The following is an 18,586-nucleotide window of genomic DNA, read 5'->3' on the forward strand; positions in this document are numbered from 1 at the left end:
ATTGGTGTTTCTCTCTGTCTTTCTCTCTTTCTTCAATTTTCCCTAAAAATCAATGGAAAAATATCCTCGGTAAGGATTAACAAAAAAATTAAATTAAATTAATACTTATAGAATGCTTTCTGTGTGCCAGACACTGGTCTAAGCAGTTTACAAATAAAACTCATTAATCATTATAGTTCCATGAGGTTAAGCACTATTTTATTATTATTATTACTCTCATCTTACAGACAAGGAAACCAAAGCACAGAGAAGTTAAGTGACTGACCCAAGATCACACAGCCAGTTAGTTTTGCAGAGCAAGGTTTCACATATATTATCATGCAGTGTGGTCCCCCTTTCAACAGAGCTTTGCTCATCTCATCCTAATCTATCTCCTATTTTCTGTGGGTGCTGAGAGGAGATGGGGTCAAGGGCATGAAATTCCCCAAAGAAAGATCCAGATAAGCCAGAACCTTTAAAAATATCCATCATAAGGTGAAGTCCGGCATGGCCCAGCTATAGTTTTTGGCAATTGCCAGTTCTGTTTAAAAAAACAAAAAACAAACAAACAAACAAACAAACAGGCCCTTCTTTATATACAGTGTTTGCTAAGTGCTAATGGCCTCCAAGAAGTCACTTTTTTTTTTGAAACTGAAAAACAAATCTCTAATCTTAGTGGTCTTAACTTTCCTATATAGCTTCTTTCTCATCCTCACTCCCTCCCATCTCAGCCAAACTGCACAGGTCTGCCTGGTGCAGGGGAAGGGAGGAACCAACAGGGAGAGTCACACACCAGGTATAAAATCTCTGCCTTTATTATTCACACAACTATCTCTTCTGAGTCAGCAATCAGGCTGCCCTAACCTGGGAAGTCACACACCAGGTATAATATCTCTGCCTTTATATATAGTCACTTGATTTTGAACAAGGTGCCAGATATCCCACATTTTAGAGATTCTTGTGCACAACTTGGGACTCTTCAGGGTATCAGTCATTCACAACTTTGTCACTGGCTTTTCCCCAAGGGGCATTAACAGGAACTTGATGACCCCAAAAACATAATGGGAGTTCTGTGTAGTAAGTTAGGAAAAGAAACCCAGTGCAAAACTCTGTACTCTGCACTTGTTCAGAGGAGATTCCTTCCTAGTGGACAATGACCAGCAATTGTTTAGGACTCTACTGTTCACTTCTCAATTAACATTGATGATTTGCTTAACTGCATTCATTCTCAGTGATCATGTCCAAAAACTAAGAATCAAAATAGCTGCTACATTTATGGCTGCTTTTTTAAAAAAAAATACATTTATACTCTTTTTAAAAATATATATATTTTATTGATTTTTTTACAGAGAGGAATAGAGAGGGATAGAGAGTTAGAAACATCAATGAGAGTCATTGATCAGCTGCCTCTTGCACACCCCCCACTGGAGATATGCCCGAAACCAAGGTACATGCTCTTGATCAGAATCAAACATGGGATCTTTCAGTCCACAGGCCAATGCTCTATCCACTGAGCCAAACCGGTTTTGGCTTTGGCTGCTTTTGAGGACTAAATACCATGGTGTGTGTAAAAGGCATAGTTAGAGGTTAGGCACATAATAAGAGCTCAAGAAATGTTAAGTGTTATGATTACACTAGTGACCCTATACATAAAATTTGTGCATGGAGGGGGTGGGTTCCCTCAGCCCAGCCTGCACCCCTGTGGGATCGGGCCTAAACCAGCAGTCGGACATCCCTCCCACAATCTTAGACCGCTGGCTCCTAACCTCTCACCTGCCTGCTTGCCTGATGGCCCCTAACCTCTCTGCCTGCCTGCCTGATCTCGCTTCTAACTGCCTCTGCCTGATCTCATCCCCAACTGCCCTCCTCTGCTGGCCAATTTGGTTCTGATTGGTTGGTTTCTATGCCAGCATCAAAAGCTCTGCCTCCTAGGCAGCAATTGGCTCCTCACACTTCACCCAGATTTGGTTCTGATTGGCCAATTTATATGCCCGTCAGTGTCTCTGGGCCTATCAATGGGAACTGATCAGAAAGATGGGCTGATCATCAGCCCCTGGAGGCCTGGAGAGAAATGGAGGCACAGCTGCTGGCCTGGCCCAAAGAAAGAGAGTCAAGTGCTGATCAACAGCTGCCACACAGGCTACAGATCAGACCTCTGCTTCTCTCTTCAGGCCTCTCTCTGGGCCTGATTTGCAGCCCCCTCAGCAGTCAGTGCTGGGTCACCACAGCAACCCAGCACTGACTGCAGGACTGACTTCCCATTGGTCAAGCCTCCGGTCATGATGAACCCAGGGTTTTTATATATTAGGACAACAGATGTATTTTTAAGTTGTTATTTTATTTGAACCCCTTAATACTCATAAACTCAATGTTGTATTTCCCATTTTACATATTAAAAAATTAGAAGGGCTAAATTATAGATTCACCCGAGCCATATAGCTAATAGTTAAGAGGTGCAGTATGAGACTCAAAGCCTTAGTTCTCTGCCTTTGATTGTCATGCTCATTACATTGCCCAAAGACAATGTTTTCAGTCATCTTTTTCCACTGCTTTAGCCAACACACACACACACACACACACACACACACACACACACACACACACACACCAACTTTGCCTTGTTCCTGAGCTCTAGAAAAACAGCCCTCATGTCTTGGTAGCTGGTTTCCAATACCCTCCAGTCTGATAGAATTCTACTAGGAGCTAAGAGCAGCAGGAGGCAGCTCACAAAGTCAGCTGTGGGGCTGTTTGCCAGTCATTTCTTTCTTGGCAGAGACAAAGGCTCTGCAGCTTAGATTAAAAATCACATGGGCAGTGGCTAGGCACCAGCTGAAAGAGTGAAAGTCCTTATTATGATCTCCAATAGCATATTTCTACTAGTGGCATCAGCCTGCTAAAAATAAGGAACTTATTTTTCAAGATTAATAAAAAGTAAAGAAGTGGCTGTGAGAGTGGGGGTTTTATCATTGGAGTGAGAAAGGAAAAAAGAAGACTACATTAAAATAGCAACAAATGAATACTGTGCAATTTCAAACAGTTGATAATGTCACCCTGCAGGTTAGTAGTTCTGCTGAGATAATTGTCTTTCCCTAGATCACTGTCTTCACCAAAAAAAGAAATAATTCCTGTGTGTGCAAAATCACGCTGCCTCTTGCTTCTGGAAAAATGGCAGTGATTGATAGAGACCAGGACTTTCAGGAGCAGAGAGACAGCACTTAGAGAAGAAGGAAAACAATAAACTCTTCTACAGACAGACAGACTGAGATAGTCATGAGATGACTCAGACTTTAGAGCAGTGGTTCTCAACCTTTCTAATGCTGTCACCCTTTAATGCAGTTCCTCATGTTATGGTGACCCCCAACCATAAAATTATTTTCGTTGCTACTTCATAACTGTAATTTTGCTACTATTATGAATCGTAATGTAAATATCTGTGTTTTACTATGGTCTTAGGCGAACCTCTAGAGGTTCTCAACAGCTGTTGTAGAATCTGAGACCATCGGAAAACACAGATATTTACATTATGATTCATTAACAGTAACAAAATTACAGTTATGAAGTAGCAACAAAATGAGCTCTTGTTCCTGAGCTCTAGAAAAGCAACACCACTGTACTCACCGGTCATGAGTCTGGCTTCTGGCTGAGCAGTGCTCCTATATTAAGCATCTGCCCCCTGTTGGTCAGTGTGCATCATAGTGACTGGTCATTCCACTGTTCAGTCAATTTGCATATTAGGGTTTTATTAATAAAGGCCTAATATGCAAATTGACTGAATGGCAGAACAATCAGTTGAACAACCTGTCACTATTATGTACACTGACCACCAGGGGGCAGATGCTTAATGCAGGAGCTGTCCCCAGCCCACAGGCCCTGATGAGCAGTGGCAGCAGGGGGCAGGGCCAGCGAGTGGTCAGTGCCAGACCAGCAATAGAGGGTGCCAGCAGGGGCCACTTGATCACCCCACCAGTTGCCCCACAGATCAGCCCTGATCGTCAGCCAGGCCTAGGGTCCCTACCCATGCACGAATTTCATGCACTGGACTTCTAGTCTATATATATAAAAGCCAAGCAACCAGAACGATGGAACAACCAGAACAACTGAAATGACCAGTCACTATGACGTCCATGGCAGTGGCCAATCAGCCCAATCAGGGTCCAGATAGCCCCACCCCAACTGTCTGTAGCCCTGACCTACAGCCAGCCCCACCCCTGATCGAACCCCTCCATTGGAGGCCAGCCAATCTCCTGTAGCCCCCCCCAACCAGCCAGCCCAACCCAAGTCAGGCACCAATCAGGGGTGGGACCAGCGGCCATACCTCCTGTGGCCCCTCCCCCCAGCTAGCCTGGCCCCAATTAGTCCCCCACACCTTGGTCAGGGTTCAGGCCAGTTGTCCAACCTCCCACATTCCCTCTCCCCAATTGGCCTGGCTCCAATTGACCCCCATCGAGGCAGTCGGTTAGACCTCACTATGCACAAATTCGTGCACCAGGCTTCTAGTGTTTCTAATAAGCTTCCAAATGATCTTGACACTGCTGGTTCATGGACTGTGCTTTGAGTACCATGCCTCTGGAAGCCATCCCATCTCAGCTCCAGGTCCAGTCACATTGATACTGGCTGAGCCCTAATCCTGTTCCATGACTAAACAATATTTTTGACAAATCAGAATAAGGAGGATTTATTTCAATAGGGACAGTGAGAAAAAGTGAGTACAAAGATTAATATTATTCTCCTGGAATTAGATCTCATTTCAATGTTAATTAAATCAAAGTGAGGGAAGAGAGGTCGGCCTTGGGGATCCCCAGAGTTTCCTTGATACTCTAATTGATGCTGTGCTTTCTTATGTACTCACTTATGCATGCATGCATGCATTTCTTTCCTGGCCTCATTCCACAGAGGACTTGTGGCTGCTTACAAGAATACCAACATTTCTAAAGAATAAAATGAAAGTAAAACTAAATATTTACCATGTGGTGGGTATAATATTTTAATTGAAAATAGTTCTGTTACATTTTTCTGACTATAAAAGCAATAAATAAATATTGTAGCAAAGTTAGAAAAAAATCAAAAAAGAATATTTAGGATCTCGCACCCAGAGAAAAACAATGGAAATACCTTAAAGTATATCTTGTCATCCATTTTGTACCAAAATGCAATGATTTTAATATTTTATAAAAGTGTGATTACAACCTTTATGTTGTTTTCTAACCTTCTTCTTTTATTCAACAATATGTTGCGAACATCATACAAAGTTAATCCATTCTCATCTACAGCATCATTTAAAATAAATGAAAAGAGTTATATTGTAAGAATATGTCATAATTTATTTAAACAAAATGACATCATCCCAGGCAAGACTGTGAAATCTACTGCTATAATTCAACATAGTTGTTGGGGAATTCCATTTCAGATAAATATATTGGCTTCCTCCGTCTTAAGGGCCTCAGGCATGAATCAAGCCCAAGAGGAAAAGAAATTTTTATTGAAAAATCTTCATGCCACTGAATGCATTTTACTATTCTCTTATAAGCACAAAAGAATAGCTTTTCTCATTTTCTGTCTTCTATGTTTCTAACTGGGCTACTCTGACATTATTAATTATATTTCTTTTTCAACTTGGAAAATTCTTCAGTGAATGAATAGTGATTCATCTTCCTATGGCTTCCATGAACCAAAGTAACATGCAGAATATTAAGATGGTGCTGGGTTTTAGGAAGAAATGATCCTTGTAAGTAAATAAAGCAAGAACTTAGCAGAACATTAACTCACTCTTTGGGATGTGTCCTGAGAGTTCTTCCAATATAATAGTAAAGTATATGTGTTAAGATTCATCTTCCAAGATTATTCATTGAGTTCTTTCCCTGCGTCTCATTTCGTTTGGTGGAGCAGCTGCTAGCCTGCATTGCAGGGCCACTATCGTTCCATGGAAGCCTTCTCTTCCAGTCACCACTTTTCTTTTTGTAAAGCAAAAGTCACTTCCAGGAGCCTTTCACTCTTTACCTTTATCTTTGATTTGGAATGTCTATTCATTCATTCCACCTACTCCTGTTCATCTGATTCCAGGAGACCTGTCCAGCCTCTCTTCCCTGTCCTTCACAATATCAATATCTTATCTGCTCTAGGAAACCATCACTCCACCGTTCTCAGCCATGCACAATTTATGTGGCAACTCCATCACCACCTCCAACTAGAACCTGATTTCCCTCCTCCTGGACACAGTGACTGGTTCAGAGATCATCATGCCAGCCAGAGGGAAGGGACCATGGGAGATTGGCTGTGGGAGTGCACTGACCATGGGGGGCAGCTCCTGTGTTGAGTGTCTTCCCCCTTGTCGCAGTGTGCATCATAGCAACTGGTCATTCTGATCGTTCTGGTCACTTAGGTTTAGATATATAGATGATAGATAGATAGATTCTTTCTCCTCTGTAACCCACGTTTCCTTCTCTTTAAGCCCACACATCTGCCTCTCTTCAATGCCTTCATATGCCTTTCCTCTATTCCAAGGTCCCAAGAAGCCAAACTTCCTTTCTTTTCAAAGATGCCATCCCTCCCTCCATTCCCTAGGGGTTTCCTATGTCCAGGCCAGCACTTGGGACCTTTCTGACTTCAGGAGTTTGCTGCTGACCACTATGAGGAAACATTCAAGGAAGCCAAATCACTACCATGGTGTTTTCATTGGTTGCAGAAATCACTTGCTAGTATTGTTGTTGGGCTGTAGGACATGGTTCCAAGGGATCTCTCTCATATGAATGTTGGCCTAAAATGCTTATAGCCTAGAAAAATCATACTTTTGCTGGGTCTGGGGACATTCTGAATTGCGACTTAAACTTGCATCATTTTTATAGCAGGTATTGATTCCTAGGTCTCTTTAGAAGAGGAAAGTACTTCCAAACTGTTCCCAAGAAATTATTTCCTTGGACTTTAAGCCACTCTGTAGTTTATGGATATCTTATTTGCCTAACTAGGAAGCTCTCTGAAATCCTATCCTAGTGTAAATACCAACACTTGTTTATTTCTCAGCATTAAGTCTCTTCCTTCATGGTAAGAGTACCCTAGTTCCCTTAGCAGAGCCACCTTTCTCCTATTCTTAGTCACTTGGTTTAGACAGGTGTGCCCTTAGCTCCTCCACAGTTGGGCTCTGATTAACTTAGAGCAATCAGCAGAGTCCATATTCTACTATAGTGATTAGCTCAGGATGGACACGTGACCCAATCACAGCCAAAGAGAGGTGAGGAGCTATTTGTTAAAGTTCTTCACCTACATTTCAGCCTGGCTAGTGTCAAGTCCTGCAACCCTCTGGATGCCTTGGCTTCAGTCCCTGGAAGTCCTCCTTTCTTTTCTTGTCCAGATCTTTCTGCCCTCCCTCATGTGCCCCTAGTGCTCTCGCAAGACAGATGTTAATGCAGATTCTATTCTAATTAATGTTTGGTTCCTTTGCCTCTTTTTCTAAACCATGGATAGCAAATAAGTTTTATCTTATAGGTCAACTCTGATCAATAAGTATTAGGTCTGAAATCTGTGCTGAGAACGACTCTGAGGCTGCCTCTGGCTTCAGCAATAAAGTCCTTGGTGATTACTTAGTAATGTCTGTCTCAGGCATGGGAGGAAGAGTGATTGTGCACCTCATGTTTTATATCACCATTCTAAATCAAGGTCTGCACCTAGATTCCAGAGCAGTCACGTGGCCTCCCAGATGTCTCCCTACAGCTCCTGGCTGAGTGTATCTTTTCCTGATTCATGACTCTAATGGGTGCACCCAGTAGCTTCTGCTCCTTGTCTCATTAGCACAGTGAGTTCACAGTCCTCTTGCACTCTGAAATTATTAACATACCCTAAGACAAATGACTTGCTTGGCACCCTTCCTGCCTTATGTTATTTCCTTCCTCCATAGGCTCAATTTCTGTGGTTCATTCAGGTATCCCAGTAGGATTCCTCTCTCCTTCCTCCAGCTACAGAAATCATTTTAGGATTAGAGATTTAAGACATAAAAATAACAAACTTGAATAGACATGGTTTCCAAAAAGAGAACAGGTGGGCTGTTGATAACACACCAACCCCAATCCATGACTAATAAAGTTTCATCCTTTTACAGTCATGGAAGCCAAGGTTTATTCATGATTTTTTCCTCGAAACCACAGCAGTCTTTGGCGCTCTAGAATTTCTGAGCCTTAAACAAAATCCATTTGTATTGGCGTTTGAGCCCTGCAAATGTCTTAGTGTATTTATCCTGTTTTTAACAGGAGAACTTTCTATTCTGTGATTACAGACCATTCTTACATGGGCATCCAATGTAGTGTGCAACCAGTGCCAGCTTTCATTTAATATCCCAGTGCCTGAGGTCACTCAACTTTGTCAACAGGTTCTTGCCAGTGACTGTGGACTTCCTGTAGTATTGGCAGAGGGGTGTCTACTGTGAGCTCCTTCCCTCTTGGTCTGAGCTGTGGAAGTGCACCGGAGCCCAGAGCCTCCTATGAGGACTGGGGAATCTCCATCTCAAGAGACTTAATTTAATGACAGCGTCAGACTCCCTTTCACCATGTAAGGGTCACAGGTTGCGGGGACTGAGACAGAACAGCTTCGGGTGACCTTTTTTCAGACTACCACGGACTTATAGTTATAGGGGGACCTGCTACTGCAGGGAAAAGTCTGCTCAAGAGGAACAAACATGGCATTATGCCATCTGCTTATAACATGTTGTACCTGTTTTGATAAAACAGGGTGCAGTCAATGCAATTTAGTGAAAATTTTGGAACATCAGTCATGACTATCCCACACAGGATCCATATTCCCCTCTCAATACAGCCAGACTATAAGGGTTCACATTCAGCTCTGCCCCCTACTGGCTCTGTGACCTTGGGGTATTTATCTAGACTCTCATTGTCTTGGGTTCCTTACATCTCTTATATTGATATAAAAGACCCATGGCCGGCACACCATAATGCCATCACAACCAAACAAGCAGCGGCTCTCGCAGCAAGCGAGGCGGGGCAGGAGTTACTAGCAGCCAAGAGCTACGAGTGGTGGAGAGCAGGGCAGCAAGCTGGGGCAAGTGGAAACGAGCTACTCGCATACGATTTTGTGCTCATTGGGCCTCTAGTATAAAATAAAATGATAATTGTACTTCCAGCCCACACTTGTGAAAAATGAGTTAATGGGTTATAATTGAAAAATGCTTGGCACATAGTTTATGTATGAGCTATTATTACTATTATCCCAATATTCCTCTGGGAAAACCATTCTTTCCTTCCTTCAGTCCACACGTGTCAGAGAAAGCCAAGTCCACCATCACCCTTGCTTGCGGTCCAGGATGTGCTGAACTGGTCCATCTAGAAAGGGAACTTCTTGGCCAGAGATGGGAAGTGGTTCTGGGGTAACAGCCAACTTGCCCCTGATTAGCTCCCGCTATTTAGTAAATGAAAGCTCTTCATTCTATAGCCTTAAGTGATCCATGATATCAAAGAAAATAACCCCACATACATAAATTCACAATTACTCTGTGGAAGCTGTCTGTCTGCTCAGGCCTAAACATGAGCAGGGCAGAGGGCGTATATCTGTTGCAGCTCTCTCTGTCCTGCTGAGTCCTACATCTCAGCTTCAAATATGCTGTTGAATCTCTAGTCTGCTGTCATCTTCTCTCTCATTCTTTTGTGTTCTTGTGGATTTATAGCTATTTTATTCCTTTACAGTTAGGTTTTTGGGACTTCAGAAGGGAGAAGAGATAAAAACCTGTGTTCGACCCACTTTATGTAACTATCAAGACTTTCCTTAATGTCTTTAAGGAATCAAAGGAGCTTTACTGGAAAATGGATGGGCAGCATGGCCCTGGGAAGCCCATCCTTTACAAGTCCCCGAACTACACCAACTGAGGTAGACATTACATCTGCAAATCTCAAGAACTATTTTTGAGGAAATGTGAGCATTCAGAAACCCAATACTCTTCAGGGTAAAGTGCCTTCATTCTAAAATAATAATAATAACTTAAATAGGATTAATCCCTGTGCTGTGTTCAATAAGAAGAGCCCTGGCTTAGCAACCTATAGTCTCACAATGAAACCAGCTTGCTTTGGCTGACATAGCTATACCCACATCCCTGCTTTGTCTGCTTCAGGGGTTGTCCTTGGGGGTCCCAAATGAATAACACCTCTCTGTTTCCTGGTTTTTGTTTTGTTTTGTTTTGTTTTTATCCTTGTCTTTCTCTGCACTCTGCCATGTGAAAGAATATGGAGTCATAGTCATCTGCCCCTTTGCTCAGTTCTTTCTTCTATTACCAGCTGCAACCATGACTACAGAACAAAAACAAGGAGAAATGAAGACATAATTCAGTCATCTGATAATGGCCTTCGGGAAGTGACAGTTGCTGACTCATTCACCTTGAAAAATACATCTTGACATCTTGGAGATAAGGATGAGCTGCCCATTCAGACAATTTTCTATGCATTTCCCCAGACACAGCCCCTAAGCACCTCTTACTTCATCTCTCCAACCCAACCAGCTCACAGAATAAGTTATGATGCCACAGGAAGATCCAGGTTTTATTGAAACTAAATCTTATTCAACTTGTGGGTAAATGCCTTCTTCCTTAAGAAAAACAATGAAAATTATGAACATAAAGTTAATATGAAAATTTACTTAAAATGGGAAAAGAAATTACAGCAAATTACAAAATTTAAAAGGCTGACAAATACACCAAAAATCTACAAAAATAATATATTTGCTTTTTTACTACTTGATACATCTCTTTAATACTTTTATCTCTATATTTTTGGGGGGCAACACCTCTATGTACTTCTATATATGATAACAATTATCTTATAATTCAGTCTTTCTTTCAGTGTGGTTGAATAAATTATATTTCTTTTAAATAAATATATAAAATAAATAGATATGATCTAAAAAAGAAATGTGTTTATTATTGATAGACTAAAAAGGCTTTTCAACCTCAGAACTGGTTATTGGTGAGTCATATACATTTTTAAATTGTCAAAATTTCTTTCATCTATCAGCTATAAGAGTGCATGCATATTTCAAGCTTTTTTTGCACAGTTTTTCTTAAAAACTTTTTAAATTGATGACTTCCATTAACCATTTTGTCCTTGGTAGCCCCATTGTACTAGTGGATCATTATGTCAGCATTTCATGTTAGATCAAGAAGAACTAGATTATCAAACAATATAAAGTATTATTCTTTACCTCTATTTAAAACTTATCTCTTTCTTTTTATAAATTACTACTTTAGATATAATTTTTTAAAATGTTTTTTGGCTTATAATTTGCTTCTCAATCTCAGAATAATTTCTATTTACTTAATTGCTTATTTATGACCTCATTCTCTTCCCATCTCTAGCTCCATTCCATACCATAAGGGGCTTCCTACAAACATATGTGGACAGGCTTTATCCATAACTTCCAACAATGAAACATGCCTTGGCCACCCCTAGGGCCTAGGGGTGTGCACTACAGCATGGTCCACTTGGTAGGTTGGACTCAGGGAGAAGCCCAAGTAGATGCTGGAAGCAAGTCCAGGGCCATTTGAGTAGGAAATTCTGTGGTCTTAGGAGCAAAGTAGGGCAAGAAGCAGAGAAGCCATAAATTCCAGGTGGGCACATCCCCTAGCCCCTTGTGTACTTGTAGTACACTAGGAGTTAGGGGATGGGTGTAGTGGTAGGAGAGTCAGAGTGAATAGGTGTAGTGGTAGGAGAGTCAGAGTGAGTTCTTCTTAAGCAGAAGCCCCCATTGTCCAGGTCCAAAGGCAGAGCTGATACCCCCCTTGCCTTTCCTCTAACCAGATCTGTGAATACCCATACACACTCCAATTTTATGCAACATGAGGGGAAATGTGGTACAAATTTTACTAACACATGAGACCAAGTTGTACACATTAGTAAGGCCTTTCCAGGATCTTGGAAGGGGCCCATGCAAGTGAGGGATTTCTTTAGTTTCTCAGTAGGTTGGCTCTGTATACTCAATAGCAATAGTCTTGTGATATGATATATTGAATGAGCACCAGTTTCAAAATTGGACCTCAGATTTAAATTATTGTTCTCATTCAGAACCAATGTTTTAAGGGAACCCTATGCTGATCTTGGGCCTTCATTCTCAGGACCATTTCTTGCCTTTGCCTTGCTCTCCTCTGTGTGTCAGGAGGCCAACACCAGCCTGCAGGAGATGCAGAGGCAGTTCAGAAGTCAGTGTATTTCTTCCTTCCCCTCACTGTCTGAGGCCTCTTCTTCATGTGCTAAATTCTCACTGGACAGATCTCTCTGCTTCATGGTTCAAGCTTTTCCTGGAGGACACTGGGTTCTGATAGCATCTTCTCCTTTTGTCCCTCCAGTTCAGTGCTTCTCAACCTGAGAAGCCCCCACCTTCCCAACCCAAAATAATAACTCAAGGAATATTTAGCAATGCCTGGAAACATTTTTGCATGTTATAAATTGGGGAGAGGGTGCCACTGGCATCTATTGTAGTAAGTAAAAGCCAGAAATAAAGGTAAAATCTTATGATTTACAAGAGAGTCCTCCACAACAAAGGATTATCTAACTGCAGACACCATCAGTCTCCCATTGAGAAACTTGCCCTAGCCTCAGGCAGTAATGGTTCCTTTAATTTTTAATCTCAGATCTGTCCTGTTTGGTGTTTAGCCCTTCCATTATGTGTAACCAATTCCTTGTATTAAATTCTCTCTGTTGAAACACTTAAAGTAGCTTCTGTTGTCTTGGTTAGACTGATGAATGCTTCCCCAAAGTATCATCTTCTTTTCTTTTTTCTTCTCTAGTCAAATCAGATCATTTCTTTGCCACCTCCCCATGGATTCTGGAAATTTTTACCTCTCTGTTTATACTACTCAGGGTTTTCCAGAGAAACAGAACTGATAGGTGATGATAGATAGATAGATAGATAGATAGATAGATAGATAATATTTATTATAGGTACTGGCTAAGTGATATGGAGGCCAAGAAGTTCCAGTCTGTCATCTGCAAACTGGAGAACCAGGAAAGCTGGTAGTATAATTCAAGCTAATTCTGAAGGCTCGAGTACAAATGAATGAGGGCAAGAGAAGATGAATATCTCATCTTCTTGCCCTTCTGCCTTTTTTGGATTATTCAGTTCCTCAATGGACTGTGTAATCCTCATCTGCATTAGTGAAGACCCCCTGCTTTATTCAGCCTGCCAATTCAAATGCTAAGCCCTTCCAGAAGCACCCTCATATACCCAGAAATATGTTTTGCCATCTATCCTTTAGCCCAGTCAAGTTGACACATAAAATCAAACATCACACCATCCCACTCTTTCAGTTTGGAACTTTATAGTTTTCATAGAGTACTTTTTAACTAATAGACTATTTTATTTTATAATGAGGCTCATCCAGAGTTATAAATAAAGAGAAGAAGCTACATAACTTTCTTAAAAATAGAGCACTCAAATTAATATAATTCAGTTTCCACCTTTTGGAATACAATATAATTATAAGAATTCATTTGGGTGATTTAATATCACTATAAATACAAAATGTAGATTAATTTAAACCTGATTAAAATGAGGTTTGGGGGGGATTCTTCTTAATTCTCTGTTAGGCAAAATTTAAGAGTGCTATTTTTCCCCCCTGTATTTTTTCATTCTTCTGCATAATGAGTTGAATTAAATTTATGAGTGCCAAAGTGAGAAAGCAAATACATTTTGAGCTTCTTATTGTACATGTAAGGGATGTATTGGTTTCCTAGGCAGCCATAACAAAAATTGGGTGGCTTAAAATGACAGAAATTTATTGTCTCAGTACTGGAAGCCAAATCTGCACAATCAAGGTGTCAGAAGAGCCATGTACCTTCTGAAGGTGCTAAGGAAGGAACCATTCTTTGCCTCTGTCCTAGCTTCTGGTAGCCTCACAGCATTCCTGGATTTGTAGACCCATCACTCCAATTCTCCATCTCCACCTGGAATTTTCCTTGTGTTTGCACATGGTTTTTCCTCTGTGCATATCTATTTGTATGTACAGATTTTTCCTTTTTATAAGGACACCAGTTGTATTGGAATAGCGCCCACCCTGTTGGCCTCATTTTAAACTGGTTACTCCTGTAAATATTTTATTTTCAAATACATTCCTATTCAGTATTGAGAGTTAAGACTTCCACATATCTTATTAGGGATGAGGGGAGACACACAATTCAACCCATAACAGGGAGTGTCAACATTTTTGTACACTCTAAAATTATTTTTTGAGTGAGGAGAACTCGTATGTATTTTCACAATCAAAAGATATATTATAACTTTTTTTTTATATTTTATTGATTTTGTACAGAGAGGAAGGGAGAGAGATGCAGAGTTAAAAACATCGATGAGAGAGAGTCATCGATCAGCTGCCTCTTGCACACCCCCTACTGGGGACGTGCCCGCAACCAAGGTACATGCCCTTGACCGGAATCGAACCCGGGACCCTTCAGTCCCCAAGCCGAAGCTCTATCCATTGAGCCAAACCGGTTCCGGCGATATATTATAACTTTTAAGAATAGTTAGAACTATTTGAAATAATAGAATTCACAGAACTCTAGTAGGCATACCTCCTAGTAGGCATCTACTTATGGATTTGGTGTTGTGCTGGGGGGACACTAAAGATGCATCAAAAACAGTCTCAACTGTTAAGGAGTTCAGAGTCTAGTGGGTGAAATGAATAGAAAAACAACTTCAATACAACCTGAGAAATGCTATGTCAGAGATCCAAGGAGGGACTTGTGAGATGCTAGAGAATAGCTCAAACAACACTGTTTAGAAATGGAATCAGGGCTGGATGAGGAGTATAACATTTACCAGGAGCAAGGGAAGGGTAGTGCAGATGGAAGAAACTGCACAGACCTGGAGAGTGGGGTAACAAAGAGGCAGGGTAATCTGCAGTTGCTGCTCATAGGAAGCATGGACAAAGGTTGGGGAGTGGAATGAGAGCAGATGGAGGTCAAACTGGGAAGAAGAGGGACGCCAGGCCCTGCTAGTGAGCTGCTGAAGTTTGTAATCAAGGAAGTAACGTTATCAGATTTGTTCTAGAAAGATTAGCCTGAGAGTATGCTGCAAAGAGTGGATTTTTCTTTCTAAATTTAAAGCTCATTTTCTTATCCTCATTTTACTAATCTCTCAACAGCTTTCAAGCAGAATTGGCCACTTCCTTCTTTCTAAAATAGTTTTTTCTCTTGGTCTCTATCAACCCAGTTCTTCTGGGTTCCCTGCTAGGTCATAGCTTCTCTTCCTTGCTGACTCCTCCTCTCTGGCTCTAAAGGCTCATGCAAAAGAACCTCAAGGCTGGCCCCTTCTCGTCTCTTACCTCCCCTCTTTCTTGAATGATTTCATCCAGTCCTATCACTTCCATTTTGTACTCCAGCCCTGGCCTCTTCCTTACGACCCAGACTTGTCCTCTAACTGCGTAATACATACTGCCACAGGGGTACCCACAGGCACCTCAAACTCAACATCTTATATCTGTTTCTTCCCAAGACTTCATCTGAGTAAGTGGCCCCACATTCACTTAAGTAGTTGCTCAAACCCCAGAGTTAAAATCTATCTAAATTAATTCCTTTCCCTTTTCTTCCACATATAAAACCACCTACATTTAGGTTTCTGGTTCTACAACTAAAATATGTCTTTGATTCATCCATTTCTCTCCTTCTCTACTACCACTGTTTATTACCTGGATGATTGCAATGGCCTCCTCACTAGCCTCCCCACACATGTCTTTATGTATTCTAATCCCCACCCAACAACTCTAATTATCTTGCTAGATTTTTACAAGATTTATCATTCAATGTATAACTTGAACTTCTTACTCTGGCCTAAGAGGCCTTCTTGATCTGCTTCCTACTCACCTCTTTAATCTCACCATTCCAACCACTGGCTTTCCTTCTGTTCCTTAAACAGACCCATCCCTTTTCCACCTCAGGCTCTTTGTACCTGCTGTATTCTTTGTCTAGAACTCTCTTCCTATACTCTATGAGTGGCAATCTCTTCCTTACCCTTCAGGACTCAGTTCACATATCACCTTCTCAGGGAGTCTTTATTGGACTGTTCTATATAAAGGAGGCCTCCACCCTTATTACTCTGTCAAATTTGTCTTTTGTTGTTGTTGTTTTATTTATTTTTATCAGAGCACTTTGCAGAATATGAATTTATTCTTCTTTGTTTCTACATTTTTTTCTTCCTCTTGACTCCTGACACCATTCCCTCCTTCCACCACACAAATCAGAAGATTTTTAACAATGTTTATATAACATGGTACTTTAGAGAGGTTCCTAAATATCCATTATTCATCAAACACTGATAATTTTCCTTGAACTGTACTTTATTTATGTTACTTAATTTTGTTTCTCCAGCAATCCTGTGGTGATGAAATTATTATTTTCATGATACAAGTGAAGGCACTGTCTTGGATGACTTGTCCAAGGCCACATTGCCACTAAGAAGTGAAGGAGGTAGGAAATGAGCCCATATCTGTCTGGTTCTGAAAGCCTTTCTACCATGACGGCATGCCTCAGTCCCTGGCCCTTAGAGGAGCCAGGGGAACATAGATAAAGCATTACTTTATCGATGCTCTTTCTATGGTACTTCTTTGCTTCTTGTATTTGATCAACTTTAAATACCAACCCTTGGCACTTTGGTGGACATTCATTGGCCCACCATCCTTTATTGAGGAAACTACTCTTACCCGCCCCATAGGAATTCTGCTTTACCCTAGGGTACTGGAGAGACTAACACTGCCTCACCCTACCCAATTCTGAGAGTGCACAGGTGACCTAGGCTGGCCAATCAGAGTAGTCCTTCCTCAAGTCTCCATGCCACAACAGGAATCAGCATGTGATCTGAACCAGGCCAATCAGCATCTCCTCAGGGACTTTGCTGAAGCTCTAGGAACTGCTGGCTCATCATTCATTAGCACCATAGTACACAGGAGCTGCAAGTAGCCATCCTAGTCACATAGAGAGAGGATGCTGGAAGAGAAAGCCAAATAGAAGACAATAGAGCTAAGAGATGGATGGAGAAAAAGGCAGAACCAGAGACCTAATAACATAATTCCAGCATTCAAACCTACCCATTTATTTATATGACTAGAGGCCAGGTGCACAAATTTTGTGCACAGCTGGGGAGGGGGTGTTGGTCTCCCTCAGCCCAGCCTGCACCCTCTCCAATCTGGGACCCCTTGAGGGATGTCCAACTGCCCGTTTAGGCCCAATCCCACCAGGCTCTGGCCTAAACAGGCTGTTGGACATACTTCTCACAACCCAGGACTGCTGGCTCCCAACTGCTCACCTGCCTCTGCCTGATGGCCCCTAACCACTCCTGCCTGCCAGCCTGATCACCCCCTAACCACTTGCCTGCCAGCTTGATTGATGCCTAACTGCTCCCTGCCTGGCCAGATTGTCCACTCAGTGTATGTCCTCCCCTGCAGGCCTGGTATCCCCCCCCCCCAATTGACTTCCCCTGCATGCCTGTCCCCTCAACTGCCCTCCCCTGAAGTCCTGGTGTCCCCCACTGTCCTCCCCTGCTGACCTGGTCTCCCCCAACTGCCCTCCTCTACTGGCCTGGGTCCCCCTCCCCAATTGCCCTCCCTTATTGTCCTGATCTCCCCTAACTGCTCTCCTCTTATGGTCTTGTCACCCCCAATTGCCCTCCTCTACTGACCTGGTCACCCCTAACTGCCTTCCCTGGTGGTCTGATCACCCACAACTTTCCTGCAGGCCAACCCTTCCCTGCAAACTTGGGTTCCCCCCAATTGTCCTCCTCTGTAGGCCTGGTTCCCCCTGCCCCCCAACTGCCCTCTTCTGCTGTCCCAGTCACTTCTAACTGCCCTCCATGCTGGCCTGATTACCCACAACTGCCATGCCCTGCTAGCCTGGTCTCCCCAACTGCCCTCCCATGCAAACCTGGTCCCCCCAACTGCCCTCCACTGCAGACCTGGGTCCTCCCCGCCCCCAACTCCCCTCTCTTGCAGTCCTGGTGTCTCCCAACTGCCATCCCCTGCAGGCCTAATCCCCCCCGCAATTTCCCTCTTTCTGTCCTGGTCTCCTCCAACTGCCCTCCTCTGCTGGGCTGGTCACCCCCACCTGCCCACAACTGCCCTCCCCTGCAGGCCATCTTGTGATGGCCATTTTGTGTCCACATGGGGGTAGCCATCTCTGACCATATGGGTGCAGCAATCTTGTGTCTTGGAGTGATGGTCAATTTGCATATTACTCTTTTATTAGATAGGATTATTTAGTTAAAATTTTTGCTCACTAAGCTAGTTCCACAGGGGTAAGAATTATGACTTGTTTTGCTCACCATTGTCTTCCCAGTATCTAAGGCAGTGCCTGTCAGGAATAGGTGCTCCATATATATTTGAATTATTGTGTTTCTAGCAGCAGTGCCTGAGCTCACAGCATAATAATAATATTCCAGAGAAATCCTTCCTATCTCCAGCTTTTAGCATGAGCTGCCTGGGTAAAGGAGGCTTGATTAAAATTAGAAAAAACCTTAGCTAATCTTAGAGTTGTATTCAACTTTATGACACTTAATGGGTCCTTTTATTAAAAATTCAGGTTATAATGGGTGTGATTAAACTGGGCAGGGATGATGCATTGTGGCTCTGTTCTTTAGAAAT

This window comes from Pipistrellus hanaki (genome assembly GCF_964339955.1).
Source record: "Pipistrellus hanaki genome assembly, chromosome: 3".
Taxonomy (NCBI): Eukaryota; Metazoa; Chordata; class Mammalia; order Chiroptera; family Vespertilionidae; genus Pipistrellus; species Pipistrellus hanaki.